The sequence below is a fragment of the Eriocheir sinensis genome, chromosome 55 (genome assembly GCF_024679095.1).
Source record: "Eriocheir sinensis breed Jianghai 21 chromosome 55, ASM2467909v1, whole genome shotgun sequence".
Taxonomy (NCBI): Eukaryota; Metazoa; Arthropoda; class Malacostraca; order Decapoda; family Varunidae; genus Eriocheir; species Eriocheir sinensis.
Genome location: NC_066563.1, coordinates 4,749,664 through 4,766,117, shown reverse-complemented (window position 1 = coordinate 4,766,117; position 16,454 = coordinate 4,749,664). Strand labels below are relative to the sequence as shown.

Sequence of the window (16,454 nt, the reverse complement as noted above, 5' to 3'; positions counted from 1 at the left end):
GCGAACGAAAAGGAAATTATTGCACAAAAACACATGAGTTGGAGCGCAGTGACATGCAACCTTGAATCCACCTTGTCGCGGGGAGGGCCAGGAGTCACACTAGGAAGGAAAAAAATCAACCTTCCAGGAGGTCATTAACTTCGCTGTTTGCACTGAAGGACACACGAAGCGGCCTCATGAGCTAACTGGTCTGGTCGGGCGGGCGTTCTTGCGTTCTGGTGTTGATAAAAAGGTAGAGTGTATCGAGGGTGGAAATATTGCTTGAAAATTTGCTTGCTGCATGAAAAGTGAAAATGATCTTCAGTTACGTTGGACGCGTGTGGTCTGACGAGTGTTCCAGTGTTCTGGGTTTATTTTGTCACAGTAAAAATTGTCTTGAGGTGGATTGTGGGTACGTGGACTTGTGTGCTAATTTGTAAGACGTGGCGGATGTTCTAGTGCTCTGGTGCTTAGGCCTATATAAGGTAGACATAGGCTAGAAATTTAAGAATAGGCGTGGAAATCTACATATTATAAAGCATCTGTAATACTAAGGGAGAGAAATGGGGAGATATTTTAAGGTAGGCTGCGTCGTGGAAGCGTGAGGCAGGTAATAGTTCTTGAAGTTGTCTCATTCCCAGGAAGACACAAGGAGGGGGCGGAGGGCTTAGGGGGGCGGTGATAGGCGGTAGGTGGGTAGGGAGCACGAGTAAGGAGGCTGACGTCACCTGCCTTGCGTAATCCACCTGGTGTTTGCCTGCTGCCTGCCGCCTCTCCTGCTGCATCCCGGGCGGTGCGTCATGCATGGGAAAAACTGGTCCTGGCCTTGTCCTGGTATATTGATAATCGCATAATCGTTTATTTCGAGGCACGCATGCAGCCTAACCGGTTTTGGTCTTGTTGATTTGTGTGTTTATTTACGTGTTTCTCTGTTTTTGCTTTGTGGGCTGCTACGATTAAGTATATATGAGATGTTGTGTTGCCATGCAGAGACAGATAGATAGATAGATAGATGGATAGATAAAGACAGAGAAAGACAAATTAGGAAGAAAAATGGTAAAGAAAGTGAGTGAATAATTATGCACGAGAGAAAAAGTTGATTTGACTGACTTAGAGAGAGAGAGAGAGAGAGAGAGAGAGAGAGAGAGAGAGCCCTGTCATCGTTTATTAATAGTTGCATAAGTGTCCCAAAGAGCTTCGTGCTACTTCAATGACTTCGGTGCGTTCTCAGCCTCATCGGAATTTGCATGTAACCGTGACCAAGTGAGAGAGAGAGAGAGAGAGAGAGATGTTAAAGACGTAAGCAAAGAAACAGATATACAGACAGATAGAAAGACAGAGAGGCCAACAGCAATAGAAAAAGAAAATCAAGTCAAAGGAAGTTAATATCATAAGAGAGAGAGAGAGAGAGAGAGAGAGAGAGAGAGAGAGAGAGAGAGAGAGAGAGAGAGAGAGAGGTTTGGTAGTTAAGATCGAGATTAATATTATACCGTATACCATATTATCAAGCGGGGTTTTTCCTACACTTAGCACGCCGTTCCTGTTTGTGTTTACTCTTCATCAAACGTTTCTTGGACCGTTCGTATGGTCCGTTCACCTCCTCGTTTCCGGCTCTGTCAAGTTGGTCAGGGAGGCTTAGAGTAACTTGGTGTATCCTGTTGTTGTTTTGAGCACCGTTGCCAGATTGTACTTAGAGCATCGTGTTCACTAATTTTTAACACTTGACGATCCCCAGAAGACATCAGTAATTAACGACTGTAATGATAACTATGAGTCTCGTTACTTGGGTGTAAGAGACAGTTTTTGGATCGGAAGTCGGTGTAAAGAAGAGGCTGAGTAAAGCAATCTGGCACCGCTGGTTTTGAGGTGCCTATTTTTCTTGCGCTCAAAACAATGTGGTACTGTATTTTAACTTCATTTTTTATACCCCACCTTTTTTTATCGTCTGTTTCAATCCCGGTTATTGTTTTTGTTGCTTTTGGGGAGGCGGAGGTTAGTTTTTTTCACATTTTTTCTTATTGGTTAGTTTTTCCACATTTTCTTCATATTGGTTAGTTTTCCACATTTATTCTTATTGTGTAGCTTTTCCACATTTTTTTCTTATTCGTTAGTTTTTCCACAATTTTTTCTCATTGGTCAGTTTTTTCACATTTTTTTCTTACTGAATGGGCTGTTTTTTCTTCTCATGTATTTCTCTGTGTTCAAGTCTCAATCCTTTACTTTTCCACTCGAACACTCTTTATTTCCCCTTTATTGATTTTTGTCACGTTTGATAGAAGATATGAATTTTACCTTATTTTTGCTATTGGGTGGGTTGTTGTTTTTCTATACTCATAACGTTAAAGTGCTTCTGTGTTTCAGCTTCCTTTTCCTACACCACTCGTAGCTATAGGTTTTGTGGCGTTTGAAAAATAAGACGTACGGTATATTAACTTTCCTTATTTGTTTGTGTTGAGTATGTTCTTCCCACACTCAAAACGCTTCGATTCTATGTCTCAGCATCAAGCGTTTCCCTCATCGCTCGTATGGCCTATTAATCCCCCGTTACTTGTTTAGTTGCGTTTGGTATGACATATTATTTTTTCCTTATTTATTGTCTGTTTCTCCTACACTCAAAACGCTGTAGATGTCTGTGTTACAATCTCGGCTTTTTCCTTCACTCGTCTAGTCTCGAGTCTCCCCTTCTTCGTGTTTCTTTTGCTCCGTGGAATGCCGTGAGCGTGACTTAAGCTATCGTGAGTCACGGACGCTTGGGGTGTATTCGTTTTGTAATTATGCATGATCTACTGCCTTGTTTTCGTCGTCATTGGAGCTTCGTGAGACTAATGTGCGCGAGGGGGAGCTGTTCTGATTAACCTTCCGCCCCGAAAGCATGAAAGGTGAAGGAGTAGGAAGTAAAGCTCCTGGGGGTTATTGGGGTTAGGTTCAACTTCGATTTTCCAGATTAAGAAAAAAGAAGTCTCCGTCATGTTAAGAAAACGTCACCTTCTTGACACGCAAAAAACTCCTTTCAGACAAAAAAATCTCTCCTTCCAGACCCTTCTCACCTCAAAAAACTCAATTTCCAGCCCCTATAAAAACTTCCACACACACGCAAAAGAAAACCTCACCTTGACACGAAAAATCTCTCCTTTAGACCCCCCCCAAATAAAATATAAAACAATCTTCATTAAACAAAATAAACTGCTCGACAAAAACTATCCCCGGCTGGACATCACCTTAACCTGTCCTTTCTCACGACCATACGCGGGTGTTTCGATATTCCTGTATCCGGAGTTACGAGGGAAGTGCAGGTGTTTCCTACCCATACGTTGTTAAGCTGTCAACTAAGTAACTAACAGGGAGCATACGACATGTGGTGGCACGTTGCTTCACTCACCCTCCGCCTCCACTTTGATTGTCCCATCGAGAAATCCTCCATGTTGTTATTTGTTCCATTCTATAGTAAGCCTCTCGGTAGGATCGATCAACTTGCCCCAGTCATGAGTTGCGTGGGCGTCCCCTTGGTCTCTTCCACTCAGGGTTGTCTCGTACAGAAACAACCCCATGAGCAGGATCGACGTCCGGGAAGCGTGCCACGTATCCATATAACCGGCCGGAGTTGGCGTTCAAGGACTTAAAAGGGGCTATTACACTGGGCAAATTTTCCGTGGATCTTCTGTCAAACCACGATTTCCGCTGGCGTGGTTCTCATATTTCCGTGGTTTTCTGACGTGTCCACGATCTTCCAAAGCTACAGTAGATTTCACTGAAGGACGACGGTATTACTCAACATCATCATCAGCAGCAATAACAAGAAACAAATGAGAACCACGCTAGCGGAAATCGTGGTGTGACTGAAGATCCACAGAAAATTTGCCCAGTGTAATAGCCCCTTAAGCTGGCTAGGTGTGTGAAAAGGAGCCTGTCAGCCACTCAACACCAAGTCCATTCGTCTCCCTGCTCAATAAAAAAAGAAATAGATTAGGTTTTCTGAGAAGGGCGCGCGTGTTAAAGCAGTATACACCAGACCAAGGTCGTACGGATGAACAAGAGAAGTGCGCGCGTGGGAACTCTCCAGATCTCGTCGTACAGAGAAGGCCACGCCACCCAGAAACACGTGTTACTTTGTCTGCTCTTCACTAGGTACGAGACCAACTTCGGGTCAAATTCATAAGCATTTCGGCGCCAATGCTCACTTATTTGCGGAGGCTTTCGTAGGGGTTGTGGGCATTGCCATGGATAGTTTTATGATTTAGAATCTCCCCTACCTCCTCCTCCTCCTTCTCTTTGGTCATCTTCCTCCTTTCCCTTGCTCTTCTTCCTCCCTCCTCCTTGTCTTCCTCTTCCCTCACCTCACTCCTCTTCCCTCTCCTTGCTCTTCCTCCTCCCCTCCTCTTCCTCTTCCCTCCTCTTCCTCTTCCCTTCTCTAACTTTTCCTCCCCTCCTCTAGCTTTCTCCTTCTTCCTCTTGCTCCTCCCCCTCCCTCCTCTTGCTCTTCCCCTCTAACTCTTCCTCCTCCCCTCCTCCCTCCATCTATCCCTAGCTCATACCTCCTCCCCTCTTCTCCGCCCCCTCCCACACCACCCTCTCTTGCTCTCCCCCGCCCCGCCCCTCTACGCTATCAGTGCTTGAGTCCTATCAGCGTTCCCACTTGTTCGATAACTATTTCAAAACACGATGATTAAGTAACTTCATCCTTTCCATTCGTATAAACTTTAATTAGGGTCTCGTCTTTAGGATATATGATTGTATAGTACCGTTATTTTATGTGAGTGCGATAGTTTTTAAGTCAGGAGGTAGTAAATACAATGTGCTGAGTATGATAATCTGGTAACACTGCCTCTCTCCCTCCAAGACACGCCCCGCCGAAGATAAGTGTTATGTAAAGCGTTTATCAGCCAGGAGGAAAATATTAATGTTGAGAAATAAGGTCTATTACTAAACATACCGGACTCCCTTTAACAGTCTTTCCCAAGGCTACAAAGAACCGGGATATCATGGGTGACTTTTTTCCGTTCATGATGCAGAAGTTATGTAAAACTATCATCACTGGGATCACGAAACAGTCCTTGAGAACCCCGGCAACTTCCACGAGAGGCTTTTTAATTAACCCGGTAGCAGCGACGGGCCAAATTTGCGGCTTTACCGTGTACCAGCGATGGGCCAAATTTCTGCCATGATATATACCTCCCAAAATAGATGATGCATAAACTGGTCACACATGCGTTGATATATATTATGAAATGGTTTGCGTGAGTGATGATTCTTTCTCATTCTTTTACTTAGAGGGGCCTTTAACCTAACCTAACCTAACCTAAGAAACATGACCCCCTCAGCTACCGGGTTAAACAGATGAAGTGAGACGCCGATATGTTTAAAAATACGGACTTGTCTTTTTATCATTAACTTCACTATTTTTTATGACATTTTATAGACAGCTGATTGAGAGAACTGGGTTATATTGTGCATCATTACCGGCATATGACCACAGATGTTGCGCCGACTAAACGAAACTTTCCAACTTTGTGCATCATTTATTAGTATACGGACCAATGAGTAAGCTGATGCTGTCTGCTTTAGTCTGGGTATATTACTCATTAATATTGTACGAACGAGATTAGTTAGCTTATGTATTAATTTGCTTATTCACCATTTATTTATTTATTATATAGTAAGAGTAGAAGGCAAAAGTTAATTACACACACACACACACACACACACACACACACACACACACACACACACACACACACACACACACACACACACACACATGCTTCGCTGGCTCTCCTTGACCTTCCTCCCCCCCCTCCCTCACACACACACCTTGGCAATCTGTTCATTAAGTGCCGGTTTATACACCTTGAAGGGCAATGACACCGGGTATCTGGCACGTGTCTCAGCCTCAACACCTGTCCCCTCTAACAGTCATAGTCTCCCTGATGATTATGATAAAAATATACACCCAATAAACCCAATTTTCTTTTGATCGTAAATTAAATACTAAGTACTACCAAAATATCGGTAATACTAAAATACGTGAGTCAGGTCTTTTAATTTAATATCTATTCTTGAAACTAAAAAGAATACAAGATTTTTTTTTTGTAACTTGTAAGAGAATTATGTTGCTGTGTGTGTGTGTGTGTGTGTGTGTGTGTGTGTGTGTGTGTGTTTTGGATACTGTCTTTGTATGTTTTGGGACCTTGAGCTGTCTCCCTTGCTGTAAAAAAAAAAATAGAGGGATGTGAACAGGAAACGTTTCAGAGTTTTTAAAAGCGAAGGGACTGACGAAAGCAAGCAAGGGAAGGGAATAGGGAACAAGGGAAGGGAGAAAGGGAGTAGGATACGTTTCAGTGTGCAAGGGAAGGGAATAGGGAACTCTGCTGTGTGTTTACAAGAGCAGGGAGTGACGAAAGCAAGCAAGAAGATGTTAAAGTGCAACGTTCCCATAAATGTTTCGCTGAGGCATCATGTAAAAAAATGGACGTAGTGAAAATAAACACATTCCAGAGAGGTGTGTAAGAGCACTGCCTACTCACACACACACACACACACACACACAAACAAACACATTCTCTCTCTCTCTCTCTCTCTCTCTCTCTCTCTCTCTCTCTCTCTCTCTCTCTCTCTCTCTCTCTCTCTCTCTCTCTCTCTCTCTCTCTCTCTCTCTCTCTCTCTCTCTCTCGTCGCCAAGCTAGATAATGGTGGTTGTGGGCGGTAGACCAGACTATTTCTTGGTGGTGGGAGAGCTTGTTGCCAGGTTGCCAAGGTAACCCACGAGCCACAGATGTGCTCAGTATATTAATGGGAACGGTAGACACTCACCTGCCTGTCTTATGATCGCAGGGGAAGGGAAGGATGAAGGGAAGGGGAGGGGGTGGGGAGTTAGTAGCCTTTGCCTTATGATCTTGGGGGAAGGGGAGGATGAGGGGAGATCGTAGTTTTGACTTATGATCATAGGGGAAGGCCAGGATGAGGGGAGGTGGTAGCCTTTGCCTTATGATCTTAGGGGAAGGGAATGTGAGTGGAGGGGGAGGATGGGGGGAATCGGGGGTCAAACACACACACTCCTAGCATATCAGGGGTACCTATACAAATAAGGTCCCTGATAAACAACAACAAGAGCTACTACTACTACTACTACTACTACTACTACTACTACTACTACTACTACTACTACTACTACGACTACCTTAGAAGTATTTACGAACCTACACCATACAACTTTACACTCCTGTTGCTCTCCTTCTCCCCCCAACCTGTACCTTCACCACTAGCCCGCTTCCTCTTCTTACTATACCTTTGATGAGAAAATAATAAGGAGAGACTGAGAGTATTTTCGGGAATGTTAAGAAAGAAAAAAATAGGTGGAGGTTGAGGAGAGGTGGTGGTGGTTATGGTGTTGGTGGTGATGGTGGTGGTGGTGATTGTGGTTGGATATTATACGTAAACAAGAGTAATCTTCTTTATATTGCAAATTCTTCTGGTAAAAGTTGACGAGGAGGAGGAGGAGGAGGAGGAGGAGGAGGAGGAGGAGCATCATGGGTGGGTGTGGCAAGCTTGGTAGGAATGGAGAGAGAGAGAGAGAGAGAGAGAGAGAGAGAGAGAGAGAGACACACACACACACACACACACACACACACACACACACACACACACACACACACACACACACACACACACACACACACACACACACACACTCTCACTCTCTCTCACTCCACATTCAGGACCAGAGTGGAGTAGGTGTGTGTGTGACTTCCCTTGTGACAGTGCGCCTTACCTGGCCATCCCTTACCTGCTGCCTCGTTACCGTAGCAGGAAAAGAGAAACTGATTGACCTGTGCATTTTATTTTATTTTTCTCTCAACGTCGAGGGTGATTAGTGGAGCAGGTGTTACTATCCTTACCTGGTGATGGTGTGACTCATCTAATGTGATCTAATACCTGGCCCCACGTTGTCTATCTCTTTACCGTTTTAGGAAGAGAGAAAAAAAAAGCTTATGTGATTTGAATGAACACTTGTTATTTTTTTCATTTATGTACTTTTTTTTGTTTATATTTGAGTTCCTTTGTGATAGGTTTTGGCACCTGATTTGACTTGCTGGCCTCATCATGTCGTCTACCTCATTGCCGTATCAGGAAGGGTGAAAAAAAGACCCAGTGATTTGAAAGGACACTTATGAATAATTTCTTCATTTACTTAATTTATTTTTATATTCCTCGTGTGGCAGTGTGACTCACCTGATTTGACCTCTACCTGGCCTCACCTCGTCTACCTCTTTACCGTATTAGGAAGAGGAAAAAGAAGATTATGTGGTTTAAATGAACACTCATGAATTCATTTTTTTCATTCATATACGTGTGGCAGTGTGACTCACCTTGCTTGACTTTTACCTGGGCACAGCGTATCAGGAAGCAGGGGGAGCTGCCGTGACTTGAATGAACACTTTTGATTCATATTTTCACTAAAGATTAATTTTGATGCCTGTCACTGCCGGTCACCATGCCAAGGTAAGATCCGGATGTTTGTGGCTGGCTAGGCTGTTTGAGAGAGCGCTGAACCTCCATCGGCACCACCTATTATATCTACGCTATAAGGCGATCATGGGGTGAGGAGCAGTGAATGGGTACCCGGTATTAATCGGGGGTTGTGTCCCATCACCTGGGATTTGTTCCGTTCTTTAATTCCTTCCCCTTCTGTTTGTCTCCGGCATATGACCACAGATGTTGCGCCGACTAAACGAAACTTTCCAACTTTCATGGGGGAAGGGAGCGCAGTTTACTGGGTCGGTTTTCTCAGACGCTTCCGACTCTCACATCAACTCTTTCCAAAGGCCGAAAAGGAGATTGATCGGGTTGTCATGAGTATTCCTTTTACGTCCATGGTATAGAAGCTTTGTCAGACTACCACCAGGGTCAGATAACTACCCATGGAAAGGCCCCCAAACAACTCTAACGAAATTGATCGGGTTCTCGTGAGTGTTGTTTCTACGTTCATGGTTTAGAAGCTTTGTCAGACTACCACTTGGGTCAGATAACTACCCATGGAAAGGCCCCCAAACAACTCTAACGAAATTGATCGGGTTCTCGTGAGTTGTTTCTACGTTCATGGTACAGAGGCTTTGTGAGACTACCACCAGGGTCAGATAACTACCCATGGAAAGGCTCATAACTCACACGAAAGTCATGATAGATGTGCGTAAGTGTGTGTGCTTGGGCGCCGAAAGGTATAAGGTCCATATTATCAGACACCTCAAAGGCTTAGTCCATCCATTTCAAAAGACTCCCGCGGAAGTTGTCGTGGTTTCTGTGGGTGGTTGCCTGAGCCTGGCGGTAGTTTTGGAAAGCTTCCGCGCTGTGAACGAGAACGACACTCATGACAACCCAACGTAGCTCCTCTCTGGCCCTGAAAAACGTTCGTCACAAGAGCTTCAAACGTTTGATAATACAAGTGTAAGACTGTGGGCTGTATTTTAAGACCCCATCGCTTCTCACATCAACTATTTCTAAAGGTCAAAGAGGGGATCAATCGGGTTTTAATGAGTGTTTTTAAGGTTCATGGCACAGAAGAAGGGTCAAACTACCACTAGGGTCATAAAACTACCCCTGGTAAGGCTTACAGCTCCTACGAAAGCCATGTCAACTATGTGAACTTGGGCGACGAAATGTTTTAAAATACGACCCTATGGCTCTACCTGTCCACCTATTCGTCCGTGGTGCCAGGTTGATCAAGTCTGTGAAAGTCGCTTGTCTCCTGAGGTCACGGTATATCTCAGTGTTGGGGTGAGCACCGTGTTTGGTAGTAACCTGACGAAGGGGGGACGGGGTGTGGGGGGCAGGCAGAAGGGTGGGTGGTTGGCTTCTGTCTTAAGTTCTGGGGCGTTGGTGAGGCGAGGCGGGAGAGAGAGGGTTGTAAGTGGGTTATGAAAGCTTGTAGTGTTTTTTTTTTGCCGTTCGTGGGTGAGTAAATGCGAAAGAGAGGAGAAAACAAACACGATATACCGGCAATGTGTCAGAAACAGGTGGTGGTGGTGGTGGTGGTGGTGGTGATGATGGTGGTGGTGGTGGTGGTGGTGGTGGTGGTGGTGATGATGGTGGTGGTGGTGGTGGTGGTGGTGATGGCGAAACTCACCTCCCCTACCACCACCACCATCACTACCACCCCCTCCCCCTTCCCTATTTTCACTTTTTCTCCCCTTCCCCTCCCTCCCTCCCCCCTGCCCCTCACAACAGGTGCGCCAATCTCACCTGTTACAAGCACTCACGTGACACCTGTGACCCCCTTAAGGCGTTGAAGGAAGACGTGTAAGGAAGCCTGTGTAGTGATTTAGCTCGCAAGGCACCGAGGGAAGGAGGGAAGGAGGGGGAGTGGGGCAGGTGATGAGGAAGGGGGGCAGGGTGAAGTGATGATGGAGGGTGAGGAAGAGTAAGATATTGAGGGAGTGTGGAAGGGTGCAATGAGGGAGGGCGTGAGGCAGCATAAGGAAGGGGAAGCTAGAATGAAGGAGTGAGTGAGGAGGGGTGAAGTAGGGTGAGGGAGAGAGCGAGGAAGGGTGAGGGAGAGAGCGAGGAAAGGTGAGGGAGAGAGCGAGGATGGGTCTGGTTGTCCACCCGTAACGCCGCTTTTCATCCGCTCATCCTCTCCGTGTAGGTCGAGGCGTGTCTAGCCCTGAGCGCCGCGTCGGGGCGGGCGTTGACGCGGGAAGCTGTGATTTCTGCCTTGCCGAGGAAGAGGAAGTCGTTTGCCTCTCGCCATTAAATGTATTAGTGTGAGGAGCCGAGAGTTGCGAGGCGAGCGTGGGGTGACTCACCGCGTCATGCGCCTTGACTGTTGCTTTCGTTAGTTTTTGTGAGGCTGAAACTCTCCTTCACGCCTCCAGCTGGACACTAATGGGGATGGCGGCAGCTGCTGCCTCGGCCTAAAGGCGGCTCGGGGCGGTGCGTCCGCCTTGTATGGGAGTAATGTACGCTGCACCACTCACCGATGGCTGAGCGAATTTGCTGTGCACCTGCTGCCCCACAGGTGTTGTCCCACCTGTCCTCGCCCCGCGTGTCCTCGCCGCCAAACATCATCAGATATCCGGATCTCTCTGGCTCGTAACGGGGTCACCCTCCTCATGAATCATTAATGATCAACGTAAATATTTGTTATTTTCGTGTGAGAAATGCTACCACAGCTTGTTTCTCTTCCCGTGACGGTATTTATTGGTGCAGGTTACGGCCCTCCGCGGCGGCATTCCTGGTCCAGGCAGTTCCGTGTGTACCTCTGGCGCGAGGCGGCGCGGCAAGGTGGTCCTCGGTGCAGGGCGCCGGCCAGGCAGGGGTGGCCGCGGGTCACCCTGGCGGGGCACCGTACCGCCCCAGCTGTCACTGGAAGTGCCGCCCCAGCCGCTCCCTGCCGCGTGTGTCCCTGGATGGTGTCTGAGGGTGTGCTGCCTGCGTGGAGGCGACACACAAGGGTCTCTGGAGGGCGCGAGGAGCGGCAGGAGGCGCGTGCCAGTGGGTGGCGGGGCCAGGTGTGGGCACCGGGACTGGGTGGGGTGGGGTGGGATCGTGGGTGGTAGCAGAGAAACGCGGGGTCACTGGCCTCGTGGCAGCGGTCCCGTCCCGTCCCCGTGGCGCCTTGACCTGTCTGTCCCCTCCTGCCGCCACCTGCCCCGCCGCCGTTCCGCGCCAGCACTGTTCCTGCGCTACGGGGGGCGGGAAGCCTCGGCACGGCCCCGACCGCGAGGGCGGCGTGAGCGGGGCGCAGATCGGTGGGGTGGGGCTGCGGGGCGCAGATCGGTGGGGTGGGGCTGCGGGGCGCAGGGCATGCGACACCTGCGTGGGCGTCCGTGCACGCAATCCCCCCACCCCCCGCGGGTGCCATCATCAGTGCTTCTATTTGGGAAGGACTGCACGAGTGCCAGGTGAAAGCAGCTTGATTAAAGGGACGTGATTAACGCCAACTGTCGCTCAGGCACACTGACCCTCATGGAGAGTTGACACACACACACACACACACACACACACACACACACACGTGCGCGCGCGTAGCAAATACCTTGGGAAGACGTAAGCCTCACATATGATGTCGCTCACCCCATAAAAGCCTGCAAAAGGTACGGATAATCTGACGGAGGGAAGGAGGGCCATGTCAGAGGCAGGCGGCGGCGGGTGGTGTGTGGCAACCCCGCTGATTCACCATCTGGTCCCAGGGTCGAGGGTGTTGCTGCGTTACGTTGATGGCAAACGTTTGCTGGTGAGTGGAAGGTCCGCTGGGTCGAGTGTACCTCTCGCCGCCCGCATCAAGAGTGTCTGTGTTGGGGTCGGCGGGCGAGGCGAGCAGCGAGTGAGCCAAAGTGTGAGGGTCGAGACAGATATACACGCCGCGGACCCCTACGGCGATGTGCTGGGCGTGCGGAGTGTTGGGCGGCGGCCGTGTTTGCTGTGTTACGAGTGATGAGAAACGAGAACAGAATGGAATATGGACTCCCTCTCCCACCACCTCCTCCTACTCCTCCTCCTTCTCGTTCTCGTTCTGTCAGTCGACCTCAAACCTGTCAACACTGAGGAAGAGGAGGCGGAGGAATGGGAACGAGAGAACTTTGTGTGGAGTTACTTGGCGATATCGGGAAATAGGTAAAGTTGAGGGCATACGTAATAGCTGCGCGTGGCGTCGGTGCCTATTTCCGTCTCACTGTTAACATGGAGGAAGATGAGGCAAAGGAGGAGAATGAAGGAACTTTGTGTGTGTGTGTGTGGGTGTGTGGTTTATATCGGTATTCTCAGACGCTTCCACCTCTCACATCAACAATTTCCAAAGGTCAAAACGGAGATCAGTTGGGTTTTCATGAGTGCTTTTTCACACTCATAGCATTGAGGAAGAGTCAAACTACCACCAGGGCCATTAAACTACCCCCGGAAATACCTAAAACTCCAAAGGAAAGCGTGTCAAATATGTGTGCTGGGGGTCCAAAAGGTTTGAGGCCCTTAGTGCTTTGCCTCGATTCAAGTTTTCAAGGCAGTAGGCACGGTACTTCTATATACTCCCTTTGGTGTGCGTACGAATTGGAGTGAGGGTGCGTATAAATTGGCAAGTGTACATTTTTAAACCCAGACAGTAACCCCCCTTCCTGTCTGTCTGCCTGCCCTTCACTCCCCTTCCTTTATTCCTCTCTGTCCCTCTCGTCCTTTGGTAATTCCCTTCCTGTCCTTCTTTCGTATTTCCTTCCTTCCTTTCCTTCTTTCGTATTTCCTCCTTCCTTCCTTCCTTTAGTCCCTTCCTTTCCCTTCCTTTTCCTTTCTTTTCTCTTCTTTGCGTTGTTTTTGTCTGTACTTTCCTTTCCTGAGCAGCTGCCAAGGAGGCGACATCTACCTCATCCCTCCCTCTGGTGTGCGTACTAATTGGAGTATGGGTGCGTACTAATTGGCACACACAATCATCTTTTATCACTCATACGCAGCGGTCATAGGCGGCATCCTTCTCCTCCTTCTGTTCCTTCCCCCGGGCGTGTTAGGTCATACAGATGGTCATGGGATGTGTGGTAGGATGGACCCTTATCTCTTGTGTGACCCCTGATGACCTTACCCCTAACCCCCCCCCTCCCCCTCACTGCTACCCTCTAACCCCCTCCAGTACCATGCACCACCACCACCACCATCACCACCATCGTCTGCCACCATCACCACCACCACCACCATCACCACCATCGTCTGCCACCATCACCACCACCACCACCATCATCTGCCACCACCACCATCATCTGCCACCATCACCACCTCCTTTAGCGTCCACCATCATCACTTTTCGTTTCTCATTATTTTTTTTATCTTCTTGCACTTTCTTTTCTCTTGTTTTCTTTGTACTATCTTCTTTTTTCTTTTTTTCTTTCTTTATTTTTGTTCTTACTTTCTTATTTTTTCTTTATTTTTTATCCCTTCTTTCATTTACTTTTTTTTTCTTTCTTTGTCTTTTCTTGCATTTACTTTCCTCCTTTTCCTCTTTTTTTGTCTTGTACTTTTCTTTCCTTTTTCTTGCTTTTTTGTTTTTTCTAGCACTTATTTTCCTCCTTTTCCTCTTTTTTTGTCTCTTGTACTTTCCTTTTCTTGCTTTTTTTGTCTCCTTTCACTTACTTTCTTCATTTTTTATTTTTTTTTATTTTCTTGCACAATTTCTTTTTTTTTTATATTATTTCTCTATCCCTTCTTTTTCTTTCTTTCTTCGTCCCTTCTTACACTTTATTTTGTTTTTTTCTCTATTCCTTCACTCACTTTTCTTTCCCTTTCCTTTCTTCCTTTTTTTCTTTCTTTCCTTCTTCTTTTTCTTCTCTCATTTCTTGCATTTTCTTTTTGTCTCTCTCTCTATCCCCACCTCCACCACCACCGCCCAGCTCCCTATCCTTCATCAGGGCCTTCTTTCTTTTTCTTTTCCTTCTTTTTTATCTTTATGGCCGTCTTTGTTTCGGACACGTGCCCTCGGAGGACGCTCATAGCTTTCCCTTGTCCGTGTGTGTGTGTGTGTGTGTGTGTGTGTGTGTGTGTGTGTTAATACGTATCGTTGTACGGAGTGTGACCTTGACTTAAGCTTGCTGCGTCGTTCCTTTTCTCTATTAAATAAAGATCAATGCACCCATTCTCTCTCTCTCTCTCTCTCTCTCTCTCTCTCTCTCTCTCTCTCTCTCTCTCTCTCTCTCTCTCTCTCTCTCTTATGATATTAATTTCCTTTGACTTAATTTTTATTTTTTTATTTTTTTTGCCGTCTCTGTCTCTGTCTGTCTGTATATTTGTTTCTTTGCTTACGTCTCTAACATTAGTCTCTCTCTCTCTCTCTCTCTCTCTCTCTCTCTCTCTCTCTCTCTCTCCCCTGGGGGCTTCGTGGTGCAGTGGTTAGCACACTCGGCTCTCAACCTAGAGAGCCCGGGTTCGATTCCCGGGCGGAGTGGAAAAATTTGGGCGGCTTTTCCAATACCCTACGCCCCTGTCCACCCAGCAGTGAATGTGTACCAAGTATTAATCGGTTGTTGTGTCCCGTATCCTGGTATCTGTTCCCTTCTCCTATAATTCGTTCCCCTTCTGTCTCTCTCCGGCATATGACCACAGATGTTGCGCCGACTAAACGAAACTTTCCAACTCTCTCTCTCTCTCTCTTTCTCTGCCAACCCTTTAGCCTTGAAAGCCGCCCATTGACTCTTGGCAGCGGGTTTCCCTAATGCACAGAAGACAGGGAGAGGGCAAGGCAGCCAGTGAACCCATCTGTCCCCACGGCCGAGGGCATTGGGCCAGGGGTAATGGCGTTGCGTCAGCCACATTGGGGAGGGGGGAGGAGAGGGCTGGGATTGGTGTGAGTGATGGGGTGGCTGGCTGGCTAAAGAGGTGGGTGAATGTTTGGGGAAGTGGTTAACGGGTTTGTTGATAAGATGGATGACTGACTGGTTGGGAGACTGAGGAACTGGTTGAGTGGCTTGAAAACTGATGGACTGGTTGAGTGGCTTGAAGACTGACGGACTGGTTGGGTTGGCGACTTACTGGCTGAGTGGCCTGAGGGATGATTGACTGGCTAAGAGACTGACTGACTGGGTGACTAGCTTGAAGGTTGACTGACTGGCTGGGAGACTTGCTGACTGGTTAACTTGCTTGAGGGATGTCTGATTCGCTTGGAGACTGACTGACTGGTTGACTGGTTTGGTACTTGGGTGCTGGTTAAGTTGGTGTCTGGGTTGGCTGACTGGTTGACTGGTTGGTTGAGTAACTGGCTGAGTGACTTGCTGGGTAGATGACTGATGACTGACTGGTTGAATGGGTAACTGGCTGGTTGACTGGTTGGATGGATGATTAATAGGGCATTTGAGTGACAGGTTGCATAGGTGAGTGGGTGGGAGACTAGCTGGGAAGTGACGGGTTAAGTGGGTGCCGTCACTTCCGAGGTACACGTGGCACCACCGTTTTTGGCACTCTCTCTCTCTCTCTCTCTCTCTCTCTCTCGTCACGTGTCCAAACCGTTAAAAGCGTTATTATTATTGATTGATTGATTGATTTTATACGGCCAAGGAGATGGACCAAGAGCAGAAAAAATAACCCCAAAGAAACTATCCCTGCAAAAAAAGGGGGGGGGGGGAGAGAATGTAAAAAAGAAAACAGGAAAAAAAAGAAAGCATTAACATCACTCTACATTTATTTCTTACTGTCTCTGTCCAATTCATAGCCAGCGTGAAGTCTTTGTCCAGTGTGTGTGTGTGTGTGTGTGTGTGTGTGTGTGTGTGTGTGTGTGTGTGTGTGTGTGTCATGGGTGAGACTCGCTGGCTAGGTAGGTATATATATAGTGTGTTTCTTTTATTTTATTACCTACTTATTTAATCATCTATACACCGTTGCTGAGGGACCGAGGCCAACGTTCAGTTTATATAAGCACCCCCTGAGTCTTTGTCCAGCTTGAGGTGGTTTGGTGTGGGTAAAGGAGGCAGGGCGGACTATGGGGTATTTTTGAGCCTAGGCGCAGCTGGTGGTGGTGG

At 47.5% G+C, this 16,454-nt stretch overlaps 1 protein-coding gene and 1 non-coding gene across 5 annotated transcripts in view; both read left to right on the top strand.

Moving 5' to 3' along the window:
- LOC126983935 (endoplasmic reticulum membrane sensor NFE2L1-like) overlaps positions 1-16,454 on the top strand; it is a 143,745-nt gene that overhangs the window by 22,533 nt on the left and 104,758 nt on the right. The gene's annotated exons all lie outside the window — the stretch shown is intronic.
- Trnae-cuc (transfer RNA glutamic acid (anticodon CUC)) lies at positions 14,815-14,888 on the top strand. Its single transcript has one exon. It is a non-coding gene; the product is annotated as a tRNA-Glu (tRNA).